Source organism: Trachemys scripta, chromosome 1 (assembly GCF_013100865.1).
Source record: "Trachemys scripta elegans isolate TJP31775 chromosome 1, CAS_Tse_1.0, whole genome shotgun sequence".
In the NCBI taxonomy this organism is placed as follows: domain Eukaryota; kingdom Metazoa; phylum Chordata; order Testudines; family Emydidae; genus Trachemys; species Trachemys scripta.
The window spans coordinates 75,570,559-75,592,307 of NC_048298.1; positions in this window are offsets into that span (position 1 = coordinate 75,570,559).

Consider the following 21,749-nt stretch of genomic DNA (forward strand, 5'->3'; position numbering starts at 1 on the left):
TTGGCGTGGCTGGGAGAAGCGGCGCCCGTGCTGCGGCCACTCGGAGTCTCCGAGTGGCCGCAGCGCGGGCGCCGCTTCTCCCCATCCCTCCCTCCCTCCTAGGCTTGAGAGCCTGGGGGGAGGAGGCGGGGCTGGGGATTTGGGGAAGAGGCGGAGTTGAGGCGGGGCGGCAAAAATCCTAGAGCCGGCCCTGCCCCTAACACCCCTACTCTACTTGCGCTACATTGATGACATCTTCATCATCTGGACCTATGGAAAATAAGCCCTTGAGGAATTCCACCATGATTTCAATAATTTCCATCCCACCATCAACCTCAGCCTTGATCAATCCACACAAGCAATCCATTTCCCGGACACTACTGTGCTAATAAGCGATGGTCACATAAATACCACCCTATACCGGAAACCTACTGACCGCTACTCTTACTTACATGCCTCCAGCTTCCATCCAGGACACACCACATGATCCATTGTCTATAGCCAAGCTCTAAGATACAACCGCATTTGCTCCAATCCCTCAGACAGAGACAAGCACCTACAAGATCTCTATCAAGCATTCTTAAAACTACAATACCCACCTGCTGAAGTGAAAAAAAACAGATTGACAGAGCCAGACGAGTACCCAGAAGTCACCTCCTACAAGACAGGCCCAACAAAGAAAATAACAGAACACCACTAGCTGTCACCTTCAGCCCCCAACTAAAACCTCTCCAGCATATCAAAGATCTACAACCTATCCTGAAAGATGATCCCTCACTCTCATAAGAGCATAAGAAAGGCCGTACCAGGTCAGACCAAAGGTCCATCTAGCCCAGTATCCTGTCTACCGACAGTGGCCAATGCTAGGTACCCCAGAGGGAGTGAACCTAACAGGCAATGATCAAGTGATCTCTCTCCTGCCATCCATCTCCACCCTCTGACAGACAGAGGCTAGGGATACCATTCCTTACCCATCCTGGCTAATAGCTATTAATGGACTTAACCACCATGAATTTATCCAGTTCTCTTTTAAACTCTGTTATAGTCCTAGCCTTCACAACCTCCGCAGGTAAGGAGTTCCACAAGTTGACTGTGCGCTGCGTGAAGAAGAACTCCCTTGTATTTGTTTTAAACCTGCTGCCTATTAATTTCATTTGATGACCCCTAGTTCTTGTATTATGGGAATAAGTAAATAACTTTTCCTTATCACTCATGATTTTATATACCTCTATCATATCCCCCCTTAGTCTCCTCTTTTCCAAACTGAAGAGTCCTAGCCTCTTTAATCTCTCCTCATATGGGACCCGTTCCAAACCCTTAATCGTTTTAGTTGCCCTTTTCTGAACCTTTTCTAGTGCCAGTATAACTTTTTTGAGATGAGGAGACCACATCTGTATGCAGTATTCGAGATGAGGGCGATCTCACAGATCTTGGGAGACAAACCTGTCCTCGCTTACAAACAACGCCCCAACCTGAAGCAAATACTCACCAGCAACCACACACCACTGAACAAAAACACTGACCCAACAACAAAGCCCGATGCCAACTCTGTCCACATATCTATTCAAGTGACATCATCATAGGACCTAATCACATCAGCCATGCCATCAGGGGCTCGTTCACCTGCCCATCTACCATCATGTGCCAGCAATGCCCCTCTGCCATGTACATTGGTCAAACTGGACAGTCTCTACACAAAAGAATTAATGGACACAAATCTGACATCAGGAATCATAACATTCAAAAACCAGTAGGAGAACACTTTAACCTGTCTGGTCACTCAATGACAGACCCGTGGGTGGCAATTTTGCAACAAAAAAGCTTCAAAAACAGACTCCAATGAGAAACTGCTGAGCTTGAATTGATATGCAAACTAGATACAATCAACTTAGGCTTGAATAGAGACTGGGAATGGCTGAGCCATTACAAACATTGAATCTATCTCCCCATGTGAGTATTCTCACACTTCTTATCAAACTGTCTGTACTGGGCTATCACTTCAAAAGTTTTTTTTCCCTCTTATTTAATTGGCCTCTCAGAGTTGGAAAGACAACTCCCACCTTTTCATGCTCTCTGTATGTGTATATATCTCTCCTCAATATATGTTCCATTCTATGCATCCGAAGAAGTGGGCTGTAGCCCACGAAAGCTTATGCTCAAATAAATTTGTTAGTCTCTAAGGTGCCACAAGTACTCCTGTTCTTTTCACGAGTTAGGGTACTTCTTAGGGAACAGAATGCAACCCATGCACCCTCAAAGGCTGGGGGCATTTGTCTGCACTGGTGGAAAAAGGTCTTTTAAAGGTTCCACGATTGCTTGGGGGGTTGGAATGGTGGCGAGTGGGAAGAAGGCATCTCCTGAGATGGTGTGTGGGCCAGTGGGACTCAGGTATGCCATTAGCTCTTGCACATGTCGAGGAGGGAATATAAAACCTATCCCTCCAGCCTGAGCGCCCTCTCACACACAGGCTACCTGGGCCTATCACCAACATCTCTATATTGAGCCTCTGCAAGAGAGCTAAATGAACAGCTTGACTAAGCAATAAATAATGGGGAACTTGACAACTCCCCCCATATAGTCACATAAATAAACAGCAAGATGGGAATGGAATTATTCAGGGTAGCCCAAGGAAATACAACTATGATAGAAGTGGAGAGGATTGTGGTTTTTTGTTGATGTTTTTTAAATGAAACACTGAGAATGAACATCAGGAAGTACTTCATGACAAGGAGTTCTATAAAGTTCTGATAAAGTCAGACAATGCCCAGTGAATGCAGGAACTGTTTTGTATTGATAGGGGATGGACTCTATGACCTAATGGGTCTTTTCCCTATTTCTGATTTTTATTTTACCACCATTGGGTTTCTGGTCTTCACCTGAATCAGTTACTCCTTTCTAGGAGTATCTACCCTTGGTAACAACACTATGCCTCAAAACACAACTTTGTACTCATCAGTTTTTAAAATTATGTCACCTGACCATGATTAATTGTAGATTCCACCATGAGTACCTGACCCAATTTTAAATAGGATAGTCCTTTTTTACACTTAGTGCTACATTGAGTTTAACAATGAACACATTATAAACACAATATAATTGCCCAATGTAGGCAAGCCCCTTCTGAAGGAGGCAAAAGGGTGGGCGAAAGTGTGGCTTTCAGTTTATAGACTGGAATACAGTTAAACACCACATAACATAACCTGACTAATTTCAAGTGCCATTTCATGCACTTTTTCAGACCTCTCCCTCACATTGGAAGTGATTTCTCTCTTTATACCAAACTCCTACTTTCCATGAGGACTTTGGAAGAAAAAAAGTCTCCGGTGCCACAAAGCATTCCAGAAAAAAAGACCCAACTGCACAGCACATCTGTTCTTTACTGGATTGTACCCACTCATGCTATTAGATTAATGATCCCTCACATGGAGATCTTGCAGTTTGTTTTCTACCAATTATCCTTCATTATTTTACCATGTCTCATACACTTACTGAGTTTTACAAATTGTGTTTTAGAATACTCTTCTAGTTAGGAAGCAAAGGTGATTTTTGCCTGAATTGTGGATCGAAAGAAGTATATACAAGAAACTGGGGGACTGAGAGGTAAAGAAAAGCAGAATCCATCTCTCTTTCCTATAGGTCTCTTCCACCTCAAGGCAGCTGTGGACAACTACATAATGAAAGAAATAAAGGTATGAATCAAAATACATTTAAATGTTTATTGGAAATAAATGTTTCTAAACTGTCATGTTCTCTCCAGAGATTGTTTCCCATAAAGATATCAAAAGCAGTAGATCTGAAATATTTTAGTATCTTACGACACTTTCTTATTATTGCTACCATTCTCTTTTATAAAAATAAAAGTTTACAATGTGAGCATATATTTTGTATTTTTTGGATTGCAAATAACTTTTTATAATACTAAACACTGCTTTAAAAAAATACAACCTTCTGGTGCATTGTCAGTGTTTGTTATTCTTTCCTATGGTCTTGTTTGATTGCCTGGTATGTAGATGTGTGTCATTTTGGGGCTACAAAGATTACTGTGTCTGAAAGCTCAGCATGAGTTTCAGCTTTCGATTATTCATATACCTACAGCTCAGCAAAGTAATTTCAAAGATTGCTAGAAATAACATAACATGATTTTCTGCTGCTTTACTTGGAGCACAATTTTTTCCTCCTATTAGACACCATAAAAATGAAATAATGCTATATGGTATATGAAATATGGCATATTGTCTTCTCTGTATTGACGCATTTCCCTAATCCTCAATGCAAAATTCTCCCCTCCACCTTAAAGGGATTTATACAACAGTAATAGGGTTACCATACGTCCAGATTTTCCCGGACATGTCTGGCTTTTTGGGCTTCAAATCCCCGTCCGGGGGAAAATCCCAAAAAGCCGGACATGTCCAGGAAAATCGGGACATGCGGGGCCGGGGGTGCTGGGCCGGCAGTGCTAGGCCGGGGGTGCTTGGCCGGGCCGGCGGTGCTGGGTGGGCCAGGGGTGCTCGGCCGGGGGCTGGCCTGGGGCCGGCACCCCAGGGCCCGAGCCAACCCAGGCTGGAGACGCCGGGGGGGCCAGACTGGGCCGCACCTCCTCCCCCCACCCCCACACCCCTTACCTGCTTCAGGCTTCCTGCGAATCAAACGTTCGCGGGAAGCAGGGGAGGGGGCGGAGACTTTGGGGAAGGGGTGGAGTTGGGCGGGGCCGGGGCCCCGTGGAGTGTCCTCTTTTTGGACACTCAAAATATGGTACCCTAAACAGTAAACACCCTAGAATGGAGGGTCTTTCTGCTGAGCCAATCAATTAACCCCCAAACTCGGTCATTAGAGTTTCTGTGGGGTGACCCTGGGTGTTGAGTGTGTAACTTTTCTTAAAAAGGTTAGCTCCTGTTGACATAGAAATAGAAGCTGGGCCTCCAAAACAAACCTAGGTTTATTGAACAGAACATTAACTACAAACTACAAGGTGGACCTACACAACTTCTACATTTGAAATTAGTCCTGCTGGCTAGGGTCTGTCACCAACATCTCTGTACGGATTTTCTGCAAGCATCCCAGATTTGAACATCAAGTCCTGCATTTGTACAGAAAATCCCAAAGTTTTAAACTAACTTGTGTAATGAGAAATAAATAAATTAGCCACAGAACTATATGTCTCACAGTTCACGATTTTTAGAGAATACTTTGTAGTTAAATATTTTTAGTAAAATTATACTGATATACATTATGCTTAAATACTACAATGAAGTCTAGGTCCTTTGGATCACAGCTATTGTGCTTCTCCCTAGTGGTTTAAAGCAGCTGTAATGTCACCTTAACTGACTATTTGGGGGTTTCCCTTGACAAAAGGGGAACACCAAATATTATATGTTTGGACACAGCAGAGAAGGAGATAGATGCACACAGAGGGAGCTGATAGAATCAAAGCTCTCAGCTGTGCTAGTCTTTATTCTTCTGACTGCAGGACTGAAACAAACATGAAAGTTTTCAGAGTTACAGCCGTGTTAGTCTGTATCTGCAAAAAGAAGAACAGGAGTACTTGTGGCACCTTAGAGACTAACAAATAAACATGAAAGTGAGGCTCTGCACTGGGGAAGGGACAGAGCACACAGGAGAACACAATCAAGATGCTACAGGCCAGTGTGGTAGGAACGTCTCCTCCCTGCCTGGACTAAGAAAAAGGAGTGTGATCAGAGTATTACTCTGGCACAACCTGGATGCTATGTAGGATATTTCCCAGAGCCCAGTAACATGCCTAGACCACTGCCGGCAGCTGGAATACCAATTGTTATGCTCCTTAGCGATAGCAGCTAGAAAGGCCGTTTCTGATGCCTTAGCACAACTAACAGAGCAGGAGGGGAGGGGCAAAGTGATTGACCACGAGGAATTAACATGACCCTCTGCCCTCCGGATTTGTGATTTTTGCTGAAGGCTGCAGTTGTGCAAGATAGAAAGTCTGGCAATAGTTAACTATTGCTATGAGAAATACAGCCGGTTAACTGATGGAAAATTCCACATTTAGCTTGTTCATCAAAAAAACTGCTGAGCAGAAAGTACTAACAAATTGGGTATAAAGACTGGGGGGGGAGGGGGGGAGGGATGGGGAATCTGAGCTTGGTGGACACTTGAACACCTCTGAAGTTCCCTTGCAGACAGAAAGCCGGCCACTGGATGTCTACAGAAATCCACTTGAGACCCCCCTCAAGACCTCACGTAAATATGAATCTGGGGTTAATTTGGAGTTTTCTACTAACCTATTGCGGATATGTGTAATTGCTGGAGACTAAATAAAGTAGAAGCTTTAACTGAAAGCACTTAGTTAATGCAAGGCAAACAAATTGACCGGACGTGCTATGTCCCTACTGATTTATTTCCTGCCACTGCCTCACAAAGAGTAAAGTTATCAAGAGCTTTGAGTTCAGCAAAACCTGGGTAACAGTTACTTCAAGTTATATAGGAGACCCAGCAGCCTCAGGCTTAGTCTTATACTGAGCAGTTTGGTCATCCCAGGGGATCCAGTCCCAATTCCTTATGGGAAGAATATACATATTTCATATTTGATAGAGTCTTTAAAAACACCTACTTTAACCCACTAAAAAACTGCTTTACATTTTGTGTTCAGTTAGATCTGTTGTTTAGATTGTGTACAATATTATTTATACCAAGTCAACTGAAGACTTTATAGGTAGGAAAATAGAGGAACTACAGTATTGCTAGTGAAATGCCCATAATTTGAAATTCAGTCCAATTCTGTGCTTCATGAAAAATCTACCATAATTTTGTCCAAATTAACATGAATTTCATCAAACAAGTTTATTTTGGTTTTGTTTTACATTTCTGACCTACTATGTTGAATTATGTCAATTTATGGTAAATTATGTGGTGTCATATCATGTTACATAGTTCAGATTATAAATCAATGCAAATTGACACAACATGACAAAGTAATGCAATACATCAAATCTATATACTCATGTTTTAAATATTAATGCAACATTTTAGCATACAACTAAAGAGTGTTTATTTGGGGTTGAATATCCACCGTCTACTATAAACAAATAAACAAACATACATACATCTGGTGTAATCTACATTTAGGTCAAGTTGGTGCAGGAAGGGAATAAGTTTTTGCCATCTGCCAATAGAGTCTACAGTACCAACCCAGCACACTTTCCACATTATACAAAGTAATTACATTGCACATGCACACACACATTATATATATGCACACCAGTATTCTAGAAAAGATAATTAGTTAATATTGCAATTTTACAATTGAAATATTTGGTAATTAATCAATGCCGATATTAGCTAAATCTATAAGGGAGTTTTTCACTTCAATATCCAAACACTAAAACGTAATAAGAGGTCTTCATTCAAGATGTTTCTATGTGAATGAGTTTTTCATGGTGTTAAAACTACAAAAAATGTATTAATTACAATTTACGTAAAGATAGCACTTGTACGAATTACCAGAACACTAGCCCTCTAGTTATCCATGGAACAGGTATAGCACTAGGAATATTGCAGATCCTATTCTAGTTGCCCCATTAATCCCGTTCTGCAGTGAGCACCTAGAGATGAATGGGTCTTTAGAGTCCATGGCCATCTACTTTTAGCATCTTTGCCAAAACTTCTTACTACTATAGACATCAATTGTCTCCATTGCTGGAGTGTTTATTATATATATGGCGTCTGTTCTTGAAGAACTGGACTGAGAATAACAACTCATTTCATGCAGACCATGGTAATAGAGATCCATAAACTTGATCTGGATGCAAACCATTAATTTAGGGATGATTTTACAAAGCAATACCATACATAGGCCTTTAGCTGTATGAATCCCAGGGAGATGAAGGAGAAATATCTATAAGGGGTGATAACCTGCACCCATGGGGAAAGGGAATAAAATCCCCTTACTCTCTCAAAGCCAGATCTACCTTCCTAAACCTCCATTCCCACACCCACACCCCCTCTTCTGTATTCAATGGATGCAACTGCTTAACCCCCTCCCACCTCATAAACTCAGATTTCTTAGGAAGCCAGTCTGCCAGTCACATTTCACATCAGCAAGACTGAGATACAAGTTCCATTACTTCTTCAGTCTGCCTCTGAACCCTGATCTACCCACAAAGGGCAATGGCATCCATAGGACAGAGGAGGATGAAGTAGAGGCAGGATGCAGCATTTTTCAGTTCCAGAATTGCTGCTGCTGCAGCATTCACCTAGGCTATATTTCCTCTCACCCACATCAGAATAAACCCATACACAGAGGTGACAGGCTTTTCTGCTAGCTGGCCCTGCATGCTCCAAGAAGGGTATGTGCAAAGTGGGTGGAGGAAAAACAGGCCAGTTAAGCCACCATCAAACCAAAAAAGGTAATGATCAACCAAACATCTCCAATAAGTTGACTTGAGATAAGTGGAAGACAGAGCATATTTTGGGAGTGTATATATATATTCCCTGTTGTGGGGTCTCCTCATCAGTGGTGGTAATTTCTCCATAGTATTAATGACAATGGGAGGAGAAAGAGAAACACCTTCATCTCATCCACCTAGGAGGAGCCAATTGCAGGATCAGGGCCTGCATGTCCTGTTTAGTTGGTTCAAAACCTGTGTGTAGTTCAAAATAGCTTTAAACAAGTTTTATTGTAAAGAAGGATTTGTCTTCTCAATTTCCCATGACAAACAACTTGATTAAATCAAGTATCAGAGGGGTAGCCGTGTTAGTCTGAATCTGTAAAAAGCAACAGAGGGTCCTGTGGCACCTTTAAGACTAACAGAAGTATTGGGAGCATAAGCTTTCGTGGGTAAGAACCTCACTTCTTCAGATGCAAGGGAGGTTCTTACCCACGAAAGCTTATGCTCCCAATACTTCTGTTAGTCTTAAAGGTGCCACAGGACCCTCTGTTGCTTGATTAAATCAGACATTTTATGCTATAATTTGGGACTTAAGCTAAAATTGTTTCAGCATTTTTTGCCAAAAACCTCATTTATAACAGACATGCAGTTCTATCACTTCTCCCTACCTCTGATGCATCACTGGGGCTGATTCCTGGCTCCTTGAATATGTATAGCTAGATATATCACTGATTATGTGAAAATCATTACACAGTATTATTTATGCTCCCGAATCAGAATAGACTAACGGTATTTTTATATACGCCCATATCAGAGATATTGGAGAAAAAGCTTTTTACCACTTTCACTCCATGTGATGGAAAGCAATTGCCTCTAAATGTGAACATGCCTTTAGTCAGGGCTTCACTTGTCATCGAAATTTTAGTAAATAAGTCCAACTCTTAAAGAGAACCCACTTTCAAATAGGTTCCTTGCTGACCTGATTGTACATCACTAGGATTACAGAACACAGCCTCCTTTCCCCTCACTCCTCAGAATACAGTACCATGGATCTTTGAACTAGTTTGAAAGTTAAGATTTATGGAAGTTTTCTAATTTTACACCATAATGGTATCCAACGGGTTTTGTTTGTTTGTTTGTTTTAACGTAGGCTACATTGGTTGATAAGCAGAGTAGACCATATTTGCAGCACCATGACCAGTGTATTGCACCTGGGCATGTGTCTTACTCAACAATAATCAATCAATTTTTATGGAATGTTAACTAAAGTACAATAGTAGAGCAGATGTACTAGCTGTTTAGAAGAGGAGAGATTATTTCCATTTCACATCTAGGCTTGGCAGAATTACATTTTAATTTTTGGTATAATTTTGATGGATAACATTTACTTAAACATTTTTTTCACTTTATCAATTTAAATTTGTACAGTTGTGGGGAATTATGGGGGTTCAACAATTATTTAATGACAGTAGATATTGTGATTCAAAAATTTAAACTGATAAAACACAAATTATCAACATCATATGCCTAAAAAAGTAAATATTCTTAAATCAAACTCTAAAGTTCCCAAGTAACAATTTATTTTCCTATCTGTACATTTTTGATGATTGATGGAAATATTTTCATGTGTGTAATATATACGCACACTGAAATCCACATTCACCAGTAAAAATCTAATCCTTCCAAGCCTATATATAGGGTATTAAAAATAGTGTTATGATAAGTATAAACCTGTTAAACTGCTGTAAAAAAAATACACCTAATTCTACATGCCACACTTATCAAGCAGGTGTGTTGGTAACAGGGCAATAGTTCTTGAGGCACATGTGCCTATCTCAATGTGTTCATTACAGCCTTTACATCCTTTAAAACTTGGAGTTGTAGTGACAGGGCACGTGGTTGGAGCAAATATGTGACCTACAGGAAACCAGCTATAAGGCTTCTCGCCTGTGGGACAGAGGGCAGCATAAAGGACCCCAAGGTAGCACCTCATGAGGGTCTCTCCACAGTAGCCAGGAGGGTTACTAAAGGCAAAGGTATGTTCTCTTTTCTTTGAGTGGGCAGAAGCTGGGAAAGTCTCAGGTGGTCAATGCCCACTACTTTAAGTGTACTTGCTCTTGCTTTGAAATTCAGGTTTGAAAATGAAGCCAGCCCTGCAGAAAGGGTCCATGCACTGAAGAGTTGTTGGGAGTTTTGCAAACCTTCCCAGACAGTGAGTTTTCCCATCAGCTTACATATGTAAACAAAGAAACTTCTGTTATAAAAACCCTTCTAGGCAAGAGTCAGTGGATCACATACAGAAGCAGTTGTATATACAGAGGTTGCATGCACTTTCCCCTATGTGCATCATATTTTGAATCTCATGCTAATTCACAGAATATAGAGTTTACAGCCTTTCATCTTGGTAAATGAGACTGAGGTTTTTTTAAAAAAAAATAGAAATGGCAATTAAGTTCCCTCAGCATGAAACTGCTTGCTATTTACTGTCCTACACATACATCCTAGCAATGAACTCTGCCAAGGTTACCATGACAACCACCTATTACCATGAGTGTTGCCATGTTTTCCATATGTTCTTAACAGCTTCTGCTCATGTTTTTATCTTATACTTTCCCCTCCACTTTTCTCAATACTTCCTTTCTTCCAATTCACATATGTGCAATGAGGTTACAAGAATGCTATGCAAACTATCTTCACAAACACTGCTGTTAACCAAAATTCACTCACACATGCTTATAAAACAACAACAAAGTAGATATAAATGTGGCCAAAATTATTTCAGTTTTTTTTAATTAAAGTAACCAGGTTATTATTTAAAAAAAGAAAAAAAAAAAAACAGTAAGCCCCTCCATTCTAATAATGGTAAATGAGTTGGAGGTGGTGTCTAGTGGAATGACAGATTAGTGTTATGTTTGGTCTTATTTAGCATCTTCATTAAAATATGAAGTTCGGGGTAAATAGCATGTAAATTGTATTCCCAGATAATAAAGAAGTACTGTTGTGAATTCCAATGAGGGCAGAAAAATATAAACAAGTACAGAGATTAGAAAAAAAGGAGATGGAAACAAAATGGGATTCAGTTTAGGTAAGTACAATGTATCTGAGGGAAATAATTCAACAGATAATGCTTTCAGAAGGTTTCCATCTCCCCAATATGTCAAAAGATTACTACAAATATTAGTGGCTTGGAAATATAAAACAGAATGAATTTGCAATAGAATACAGCATCAGAAATCTAACAAAGACTGCATATTCAGATTCCTCATAGCACAAAGCCAGGAGAGGATATTCTCTATACATCTCTAGTGAGATCATAGATATAATTTCCGGAAGTGCCTAACTTGCTTAGGAACCCAAGTCCTATTTTCCAAAGTGACTTAGGTACTCAGGAGCCTGGGGCTTGTTCATTAAAATGGGACTTTCACCTCACATCTGAAAACTAAATTCTGGAAACCAAAGTAAGGGAGATAAACAATGTAGGTCAAATCATGGACTATTCAAAGAGCAACTAATTTTTAAAAGGGTAAGGGATCATTTCTGAGGAAAAACCATAACAAATACATACTGTATTGGTGTCATGTTATAGGGCAAACTGCATCTTAGACCACCTTCAGTCCCTCTCAAGTGCACCATTTAGGCAACAGCAGGCTGCGCTTCTTGTACCTTATTCTGAATAGAACCATACAGACTGGATGTCTGGGCTGCACGTTAATCCAGCAGGCCCAGCCGACTTTAGCACCTGAAAGCCCTCCCCCCAGGAGTCTGTAACACCAGATGATTAAAGTTACTCTAAAACAACTTCTTTAAATAATTCTTAATTTTGTTTTTTCACCTAAAAAGTACAAAGCCCACAGGGCCTGGGGATAAAACATGCAACTTTCCTTACCTAATCTCTTTATTCATAGCTCAAATAAGGCCAGCTCATTCCCATCTCTGGGTTGGGAGAGCCAGCCTGCTTGCTAGGGGTCCCAGTGTCTCTCTCTCGCTGACTATGCCAGTCCATTTGGGTGTCATCCGCAGTCTGCTGACAATTCACTTCTCTCTCCTTCCTGAGGTCAGCAGCTTTTTAGGTTTAGGCATCAGCCTTGGGAAGATTAAACTATGCCTGTCTTGATAGAACCAGATAGTAGCTACTTCTCAGTAGATGGCCCAGTCATTATTATCTCAATGCCCTTCAAGCTGTTGGTCTCAGGTGTCTTATATTTGCCATTGTTTCCTGCTGCTCTCTCTTCACAGCCCTCCTTTGATTTAACTCCTGATAGGAAGGCACGTTAATATCAATCCAATAATCTGAGGGGCATAGGAAATTCATAAAAAATACAGCACAACTACCTCATTCTCCATGTTCTAAAGAATATAAAGATCCAATACAGAGAAGAATGGTATACCATAAAGTAAGTGCAGGACCAGACATGCTTTAGCATAGTAATAAGAGGTGTAATTCAGTTTTAATTAAGACTAGTCAGGGAAAGCCTTCTAGTAGCTGAAATAACCTTCCAAGAGGAGTGGTGGAAGTTCCATCATACAAGACATTTGAAACAAGAATGAACAAAGCACTACAAACTATATTGTATTTAAAAAGCCCTGCATTGATTGGGCAGCTGGACAAGTCTATATTAGGCTTATTCTGTCAGCTAAGGATGAATTAATCCCTGAACTAAATATTTAATGGTTGTCTAGGCACACGTGATCGTGACCAGATGTACATAAGTGAAATTAGGTAATACATAGGCACATCATGCTTTGAAAGGGTTAAGTTCCCAAAGCTGAAAGTAAACATGAGAAAAAAGTGAGTGGGAGGAAAAATTAAAACAAAAATGTGAATGACAATTGGGAGTTTAAGAATGTTTTAGTAGATGCTCCCAAAAAACAAAACAATTCCACAGGGCATAAGAAAATATATTACAAATTTTAAAAAAGGTTCTGGTTAAGAATATTTTGGGAAGTGAAAAGTTGCAGTTAAGAATTAAAACAATTAAAGAAATGGAGGCATTGATAGCAAGGAGTACAAACTGGTAATTAGGAGATAAAGACAATTGATATAGAAGGCTAGAAAGGTATAAATGAAAAGAAATCTATGGCCAGTAGAGTTAAGGACAATAAGAAGCATTTCCTTAAATATACCAGAACACTGGGCTACCATCATCCCAATACTTTGGAAGGGTAAATGCACCTCTGATGCTTGCTGTGGTTTGCTCATGGGATGCCCTCTTAAGTCTCAGGCCTCTAATCATCACCTTGCTCTGGCAAGGATCCACCTCCCACTTCTTCAAGACAAGTGGCCCCAGCAAGTCTGACCTAGCTCAGCCCCAGCAAGTCTGACCTAGCTCAGCACACACAGTTTGTTTTCTTTCAGAAGGCTATGAACAGTGTATGTCAGCAGTTACAAGTAACCAAACAGCTCTTCCAAAGCAGAGTGCATTTATTTAAGGACAAAAGCAGAGAAAACAATAAAAGGCCTAAATGCATACTAAACTTACCAGAAGTTTCTTATCTTCCATATCAGGGTCTGATAGGTCACAGCCTTTCAACCACTTCAGCAGGGTTTGTGCCTTTCCCACCCTGGGAAAAGATTCATGTCTATTGGCTGCCTCAAACTGGGAGGGGGAGTCAGTTCAAGTTAGTCCTTTATACCCCCAGCTTGCTTTTTGTCTCCTGAACCCTGTCTGAACCAGCACATGTAATTCATTTCAGTGAGTGGTGCTTCTCTGGAGTTATTTACAAGTTCCAAGGTTTGCAGTAATTATCCACCCCTGATTTTAGTTCCTGGATAGACCTTAATGCCACACACACTTAACTAGCCAGCATACAATAACTAGCTCACAAACATGTAGTGAATCTTTTACAAAGTTGAAACAATAGTCTCAAAAAGATATGTCTGTTAGTCATATTTGTCACAGGAATGACCCTGGTACTTATAGGCCAATTAACCCAACATCCATTGCATGCAATATAATAGAAAGAGTGATACAGGACACAATTAGTAAAGAATGAAATCATGGTAGCATAATCCATGGCAATCAACATGGTTTTATGGATAATAGCCCTTTTTAGACAATGTGATTGAGATCCTATATGTTTGATCCAAAAAAGTAATTATGTTGCCATAACATACTTAGATGTCTGTTAGGCATCCTGAAAAGCTGTCCTGCATGGCATTCTGATAAAATTAGCACTATATAAAGTTAACATAGCCCATATTAAGTGTATTAAAATTAAATGGATAGATTTACTTTTTTGAGATCAGACATTGTAAATGGAAAACCGAGTTTCCAGTCAGGTTCCAAAGGGGTCTATTCTTGCCCCAAAACTATTCAATATCTTTCAGTAATCCAGAAGAAAATATAAAAGGATTGCTGATAACATTTGTAGAGGGCATAACTGCTGGCATGCTAAATAATGATTGGCCAGGTCAATTATACAAACCAATCTAGATTAGGGTTACCATATTTCCTCATTAAAAAAAAGAGGACACTCCACGGGGCCCTGGCCCCACCCCTTTCCCTTCCCCGCCCCAACTCCGCCCCTCCCTTGAGCACCCCGCATTCCCCCTCCTCCCTCTCAGCCGCAAAACAGCTGCCCGAGCGCTACCAGCTTCACAGTTTGCCAGGCAGCCCCCAGACCTCCAGATCCTGCGCCCCTGGTCGGGCGCGTCCCCTCCCGGGCTCCGGCTGCGCTGGGGAAGCACTTGGCCGGGGGCGCAGGGTCTGGAGGTCTGGGGGCTGCCCGGCAAACCTTGAAGCCAGTAGCTCTGGGGCAGCTCGGCTCTTCAGCTACACAGAGCTGAGGTGTCTGGGGGGAGAAGGAACAACAGCAGCCGCCACGAGGGAATCCGCCTGCAGCTCGCAGCCTGCGGGAGCCGCAAGGTAAGCTGGGGACTGGGGCAGGGATGCTGGCAAAGCTATTTTCCCAGACTTGTTTGGCTTTTTGGCAATTCCCCCCGGACGGGGATTTGAGGACCAAAAAGGCAGACATGTCCGGGAAAAACCAGACGTATGGTAAGCCTACCTAACTGCCCCCCAGGACTCCACCCCCTACCTAAGCCTCCCTGCTCCTTGTCCCCTGACTGCCCCCTCCTGAGACCTTCCCCCCCATCCTAACTGTCCCCCTAGGACCCTATCCCCTGACTGCCCCCTCCTGAGACCCTCCCCCAATCCTAACTGGCCCCCTAGGACCCTACCCCCTACCTGTCCCCTGACTGCCCCAACCCTTATCCATACCCCCACCCCCAGACAGACACCAGGGACTCCCACACCCCATCTAACCACTCCCCACCACCTGACAGCCCCCCTGCAGAACTCCCAACCCATCTAAACCCCTCTGCTCCCTGTCCCCCGACTGCCCCCTCCTGGGACCCCTGCTCCTAACTGCCCTCCAGAACCCCACCCCCTACCTAAGCCTCCCTGTTCCTTGTCCCCTAACTGCCCCCTCCTGAGGTCCCCCACCCTAACTGCCCTCCTAGGACCCTACCCCCTACCTGTCCCCCTCCAGAACCTCCCTGCCCCTTCTCCGACCCCCTGTCCCCCTAACCGTGCCACTCAGAACAGCGTGTCGGGCTCCACGCACAGCCGAACATGCTGCCGCGCTCCCCCATGGAGTGTATAGCCCGGTTCCTGCCCTCGCAGAGTGCTGCTGAACGGTGCCCTGTGCAGGGGGAGGAGCTCCAGACTGCCGGAGGCCCGAACATCCGGCAGTCTGTGAATGCAGGGAGGGAGGGAGTGATCTCAGCTGCAGGGGAAAGGCGGGGGAAGCGGAGGAGGGGCTCTCTTTGGCTGCCGGAGCCCAGTGCAAGTGGCACCAAGGCTCTGTCAGCCTTGCGCACTCTGCATGGGTAGGAAGTCCAGACATTTACAAATTCCCCCCGGACGCTATTTTTAACTCAGAAAAGCCGGACGTGTCCGGGGGAATCCGGACGGATGGTAACCGTAATCTAGATCACTTAGTAAATTGAGCTCATTTGAGCAACACTAGTTAATACAGCCAAACCATAGGTCACACATTTAGGAACAAATAACACAGAACATTCGTGATAGGAGACAGTATCCTGGAAGCCATCAAAAGTGAAATGGCTTAGGGGTAAATAACAAATAAAACATGAATTCCCATTGTGATGCTGTATGCTAATAAAGCTAATGCGATCTATGGATATATAAGCAAGAGAAATATCAAGTAGTAGTACAGAGGAGCATACCTCTGTGACACGCTGTACCTCAGGGGAACACCCAGCACCCCATGTTCATCCTAGTAAAATGATTGTGTGGTATCCAATTCAAAGTTTGTCATGTTGGATGTCTTCGGAAGGCTCATGATGCACTGAGCATTGTTGTTATAGTAATGTTATAGGTTGTAATTTCATGTATATAGTTCTGAGTCTGAAAATGTGTCCTCATGGCTTAAAACAAGCCCAGGCAAAACTCTCCAGGAGCAGAGGGGCAGTTCACACCTCATCAGGGCATGTATGGGACAAACCCAGCCCAGTCTCTCAGGAACAAAGGACACTGTCCTTGCAACAACAAAGGATCTGTTGGACTCTCCAGTGAGTCACCCCCCTTTCCTTGGGAAGTTTGGGACTATAATGAGCTAAGGCTCACCTGATTCTGAAGAGGCAGGGGGCAAAGCCAAGATGGAAGAAAGAACAAGATAAAAGGGAGAGACGATTGCCATGCTCTCGCTCTCTTCTACCACCATCTACAGATACAACCACCAAGCTACTGCAGCACTGATCAAAGGGGGGAGCCTGGCTGGTGGACAACCAGCCAGCCTGTGGTGAGAAGTATCTAAGTTTGTATGGGCATTGAAAGTGTTAAGATCAACTTACAATGAGTTTTGCTTTTATTTCATTTGACCAAATCTGACTACTTGTTTTACATTTAATACATTGGTTTGTTTATTCTACCTGAAACAGTGTGTTTGGTTTGAAGCATGTCAGAGACTCTCCTTGGTATAGCAAGCCTGGTACATATCAATTTCTTTGTTAAATTGATGAACTCATATAAGGGTTGTGTCTGGGACTGGAGATATTGGCTAGTGTCATTCAGTTGCACAATCCAAGCAGCGGCTGGCCAAAAGTGCTCACTCATGTAGCTGGGAGCAGCGTATATGCTAGAGGCGGTGCGTGAACAGCCTGGGAGTGGGGGTTCTCACAGCAGAGCAGGGTAAGGCTGGCTCCCAGAGTTGAGGATTGGAGTGACCTAGGAGATCACCAGGCGAACTTCACAACCTCCACATACAACTTTAGAAAGACCATTATTGGAATATTGTGTGTAGTTTTGGTGTCCATACTTCAAAAAGGATACTGAAAAATTGAAGAGGATTCAGAAGAGAACCACAAGAATGATTCAAGGTCTGGAAAGCATGCCTTTTTAGAGAGAGACTTAAGAAGCTTAATCTATTTAATTTATCTAAAAGGAAGATTAAGAGATGATTTGATCACAGTCTTCAAGTATCTATGGTCAAGAGATTTCTGATGGGTAGATGGCTCTTTAATCTAGCAGAAAGGGCATGACAAGATCCAATGACTGGACACTGAAGCTCAATAAATTCAGGCTACAAATAAGGTGCACAATTTTAAGTGAGGATAAGTAATTATTGGAATACCTTACTATGGATATAGTGAATTAATGTCCTGAAGGCTTTCAGAAATAGGATATCCCTCAAACAGAAGTTAAGGGTTTGATGCAGAAACTACTAGATGCAGCCTGTTATGCAGGAAATTTGACTAGATGATCATAAAGTCCTTTCTGGCCATACAAAAATAAAAAAAAAAAATAAAAAAAAACCATCTAATTGGTCTTGTTACCTTGACTAGCATGGTTTTATGTTAGAGATGTTTGACCTTTGAAGCACCACTACTAGTGCTCCCAGGAGACACCAGCATTCACAACCAGACTTGATGAAACAAGAGCCAGCATGTAACAGCACAATGACCTGCAGGTTTCTTCCTCCACAACTGTGTGTTCTGCTTTCTCAGTGTAGAATATTATGCAAGTTAAGGCTCTATTCTCCCCAAGTACCATTGTGTGTATATATGTGCTATGGTGATTGTACACCCTGATTAGGAGACCAGAGTAAAGAGGACTATGCTCTCTAGCTGTTGTTTTCCTGGGCTTTAGAAAAGGGACTTATTGAAGTAAATGGAAGTTTTGTCACAGACATAAAGGGAAGCAGGATCTGGTGTGCTTAGGCACTTTGGGAAAGAGAAGGAATTCCAATATAAGAGATGGAGGGATTGGCAGCCTGCAGAGAAGAAAATTAAATGGTCATTCAAACATCAAGTCAACTTTCCACACTTTGATGAAGAATTTTTTTTTTTTTTTTTTTTTTTTTTTGTCCTGTGGCACCTTTAAGACTAACAGAAGTATTGGGAGCATAAGCTTTCGTGGGTAAGAACCTCACTTCTTCAGATGCAAGTCATACAAGTCACTTGCATCTGAAGAAGTGAGGTTCTTACCCACAAAAGCTTATACTCCCAATACTTCTGTTAGTCTTAAAGGTGCCACAGGACCCTCTGTTGCTTTTTATGGATTCAGACTAACACGGCTACCCCTTTGATACTCAACAATTTTACATTAATGTTTTCTCTTTTTGCTACCCAATTTAGTGCCCATGATTTAAAAAAAGCATAGCTACATCAGCACTGCTCTTCCTATAAGCCATTCTGCACATCCCAGGCAAAAGGGATTTTACTTGTGTCATTCTCTGACAAGCGTTATTCCTTTCCCAAGTGAGTGTGAGTGTGTGTGTGTGTATATATATATATATATATATATATATAAAGTTGATAAATAGTGTGAGCAAATGGAACAGGCTTGCTCTTTAAGAAATTAGATAATCATATTTTGTCATTTGTTAGAATGGTTTGTTTTAATTTAGTAAGCTTATGCTGTTATCAGATATGTATAGAACACAGGATTCTTTGACATATAGTTATTATGTAATCTTATCTCTCCTGGGAGATTTCAGACTCTTTATCACAATTTCTCTAGTATGAGCCTAACACATTCTTCAGTTTATCTGTTGTCTAATGACATCACTCATAATTGGATGGGAGGAAGATTTGATGTAATCTTTCTGTCTCTAATAAAGTGGTGGTTAGTGCAGCATACAGAGGTAACATAGAAAACTCCACTATCCAATAAAATGTTAAATAATCTCATTGTCAGCAATAGTGAAACACACTGCATTGTGTTGCAGTGGCATGTTGGCTGCCAGTAGCTAGCACAACATTTGTTACCAAGAGTATTGTCAAAGTGAACAAAAGATAACTACCACTACTGGCTGCTCATGGTGGCGTGAAAGGAGTTTGAAGATTCAATTTTTAATCACTTAAACTCTAAAATGAACTTGATCATACATTTCTAATTTTCTGATACCCTAAATTGATAAACACTCTTGTCCTCCTTGGGCAGACACCTCTATCTTTTTGGCTCTGGAGGCAAGATGGAGAAAGAGTGCTACCCATAACTGAGCTGTCAGTCCCATGTCAGACTGGCTTTTATATATAAGTCTTAGAGACTTCAAACTTTTATCCACAATCTATGTCCTAGTTCCAGCTAGTGCCAAATTATGGCACTGCAACAGGGCCGCCCAGAGGATTCAGGGGCTCGCAGGGCATTTCAGCGGTGGGGGGCCCTTCAGTTGCTCTGCGTCTTCAGCAGCACTGAAGGCCAGCCGCCGAAGACCAGGACCGCCACCAGGCCAGGGCTCGCAGGGCCCCTGCGGGCCCAGGGCAAATTGCCCCATTTGCCCCCCCCATCTGGGCGGCCCTGCACTGCAATAATTCTGCTATAGTAATTTATGATCTCACAGTAGCTTGATTTTGTGTTTGTATGTATACACACACACCCACACACTAAAGTGGTGATACAAATGTCATGGCCACATGTTTCGTTTAATGAAAAAGACACTCACGTTGTCAGTGATACAGTACAAGTACTCTATTTTATGCATCTTTTATGTGCACTTGAAGCGTTTTCAGATTAGCTCTTGATCATGTTCAGATTCAATTTCTGCTAGAATCAGAATACTTTAGGCTAATAAAAACAACTAGAAGACTTATGGGAAGTCCCACTCCATTTTTGTTTTAATTTTATAAAATCTGAAGCAATTCATTCTCAGTGACCTGAGGTCGAATATACAGTAAAATGATTTCCTATTTATATGGGATTTTTGCAATAAAAAACTGAACTTTGGAAATACTGAATTTATTTTAATCTGTTTTCTCATAGAGAGGGTCCAGCGAATAGGTCATCCATTAAAGTGAAGTTAGATTAAAAAAAAATAAATCTACAACAGTCTTGCTTAATTTTGTCCCTATTCCAAAATGTGTAGGTTGACAAAAACAACAAGGAGTCCAGTGGCACCTTAAAGCCTAACAAATTATTTGGGCACAAGCTTACATGGGTAAAAAACCCACTTCTTCAGATGCATAGAGTGAAAATTACAGATGCAGGCATAAATATATATACACTGACGCAAGAAGAGAAGGGAGTTACCTTACAAGTGGAGAACCAGTGTTGACAAGGCCAATTCAGTGTACTCCCAATAATTGATAAGGCTGTGTCAATATCAAAGATGGAAAATTGCTTTTGTAGTGAGCCAGCCATTCCCAGTCCCTATTCTTGCGCAAATTGATGGTGTTAAGTTTGCAAATGAATTGTAGCTCAGCAGTTTCTTTGAAGTCTGTTTTTGAAGTGTTTTTTGTTGAAGAAAAGCTACTTTTAAATCTGTTATTGAGTGTCCAGGGTGATTGAAGTCTTCTCCTACTGGCTTTTGTATGTTACCATTCCTGATGTTTGATTTGTGTGCATTTATTCTTTTGTGTAGAGACTGTCGGGTTTGGCCAATGTACATGGCTGAGGGGCATTGCTGGCGCATGATGGCATATATCACATTGGTAGATGTGCAAGTGAATGAGCCCCTGATGGTGTGTCTCATGTGGTTGGGTCCTCTGATGGTGTCGCTAGAGTAGATACGGGGACAGAGTTGGCAATGGGGTTTGTTACAGGTTTAGTGATTGGTTCCTGGGTTAGTGTACTAGAATATTTATGCCTGTATCTGTAATTTTCACTCTGTGCAGCTGAAGAAGTGGGGTTTTTTTTAATCCACGAAAGCTTATGCCCAAATAAATCTGTTAGTCTTTAAGGTGCCACCGGACTCCGTTGTTTTTGAGGATACAGACTAACATGGCTACCCCTCTGATATTTTGTAGGTTGAACAACTCCAGATGGAACATAAGTAATCTGAAGGTTGTGTTTCCTCTGGTCACTTATCAAATTATTTTTGGAGTTATTTATTAGGAAACAGGTGAAGAATGTTACAAGAATGCTCTACAAGTGATTTATATATATATAAAACAGATTAAGTGCCATCTACTGGCACTTAATAATATTTACCATAGATAGTGGA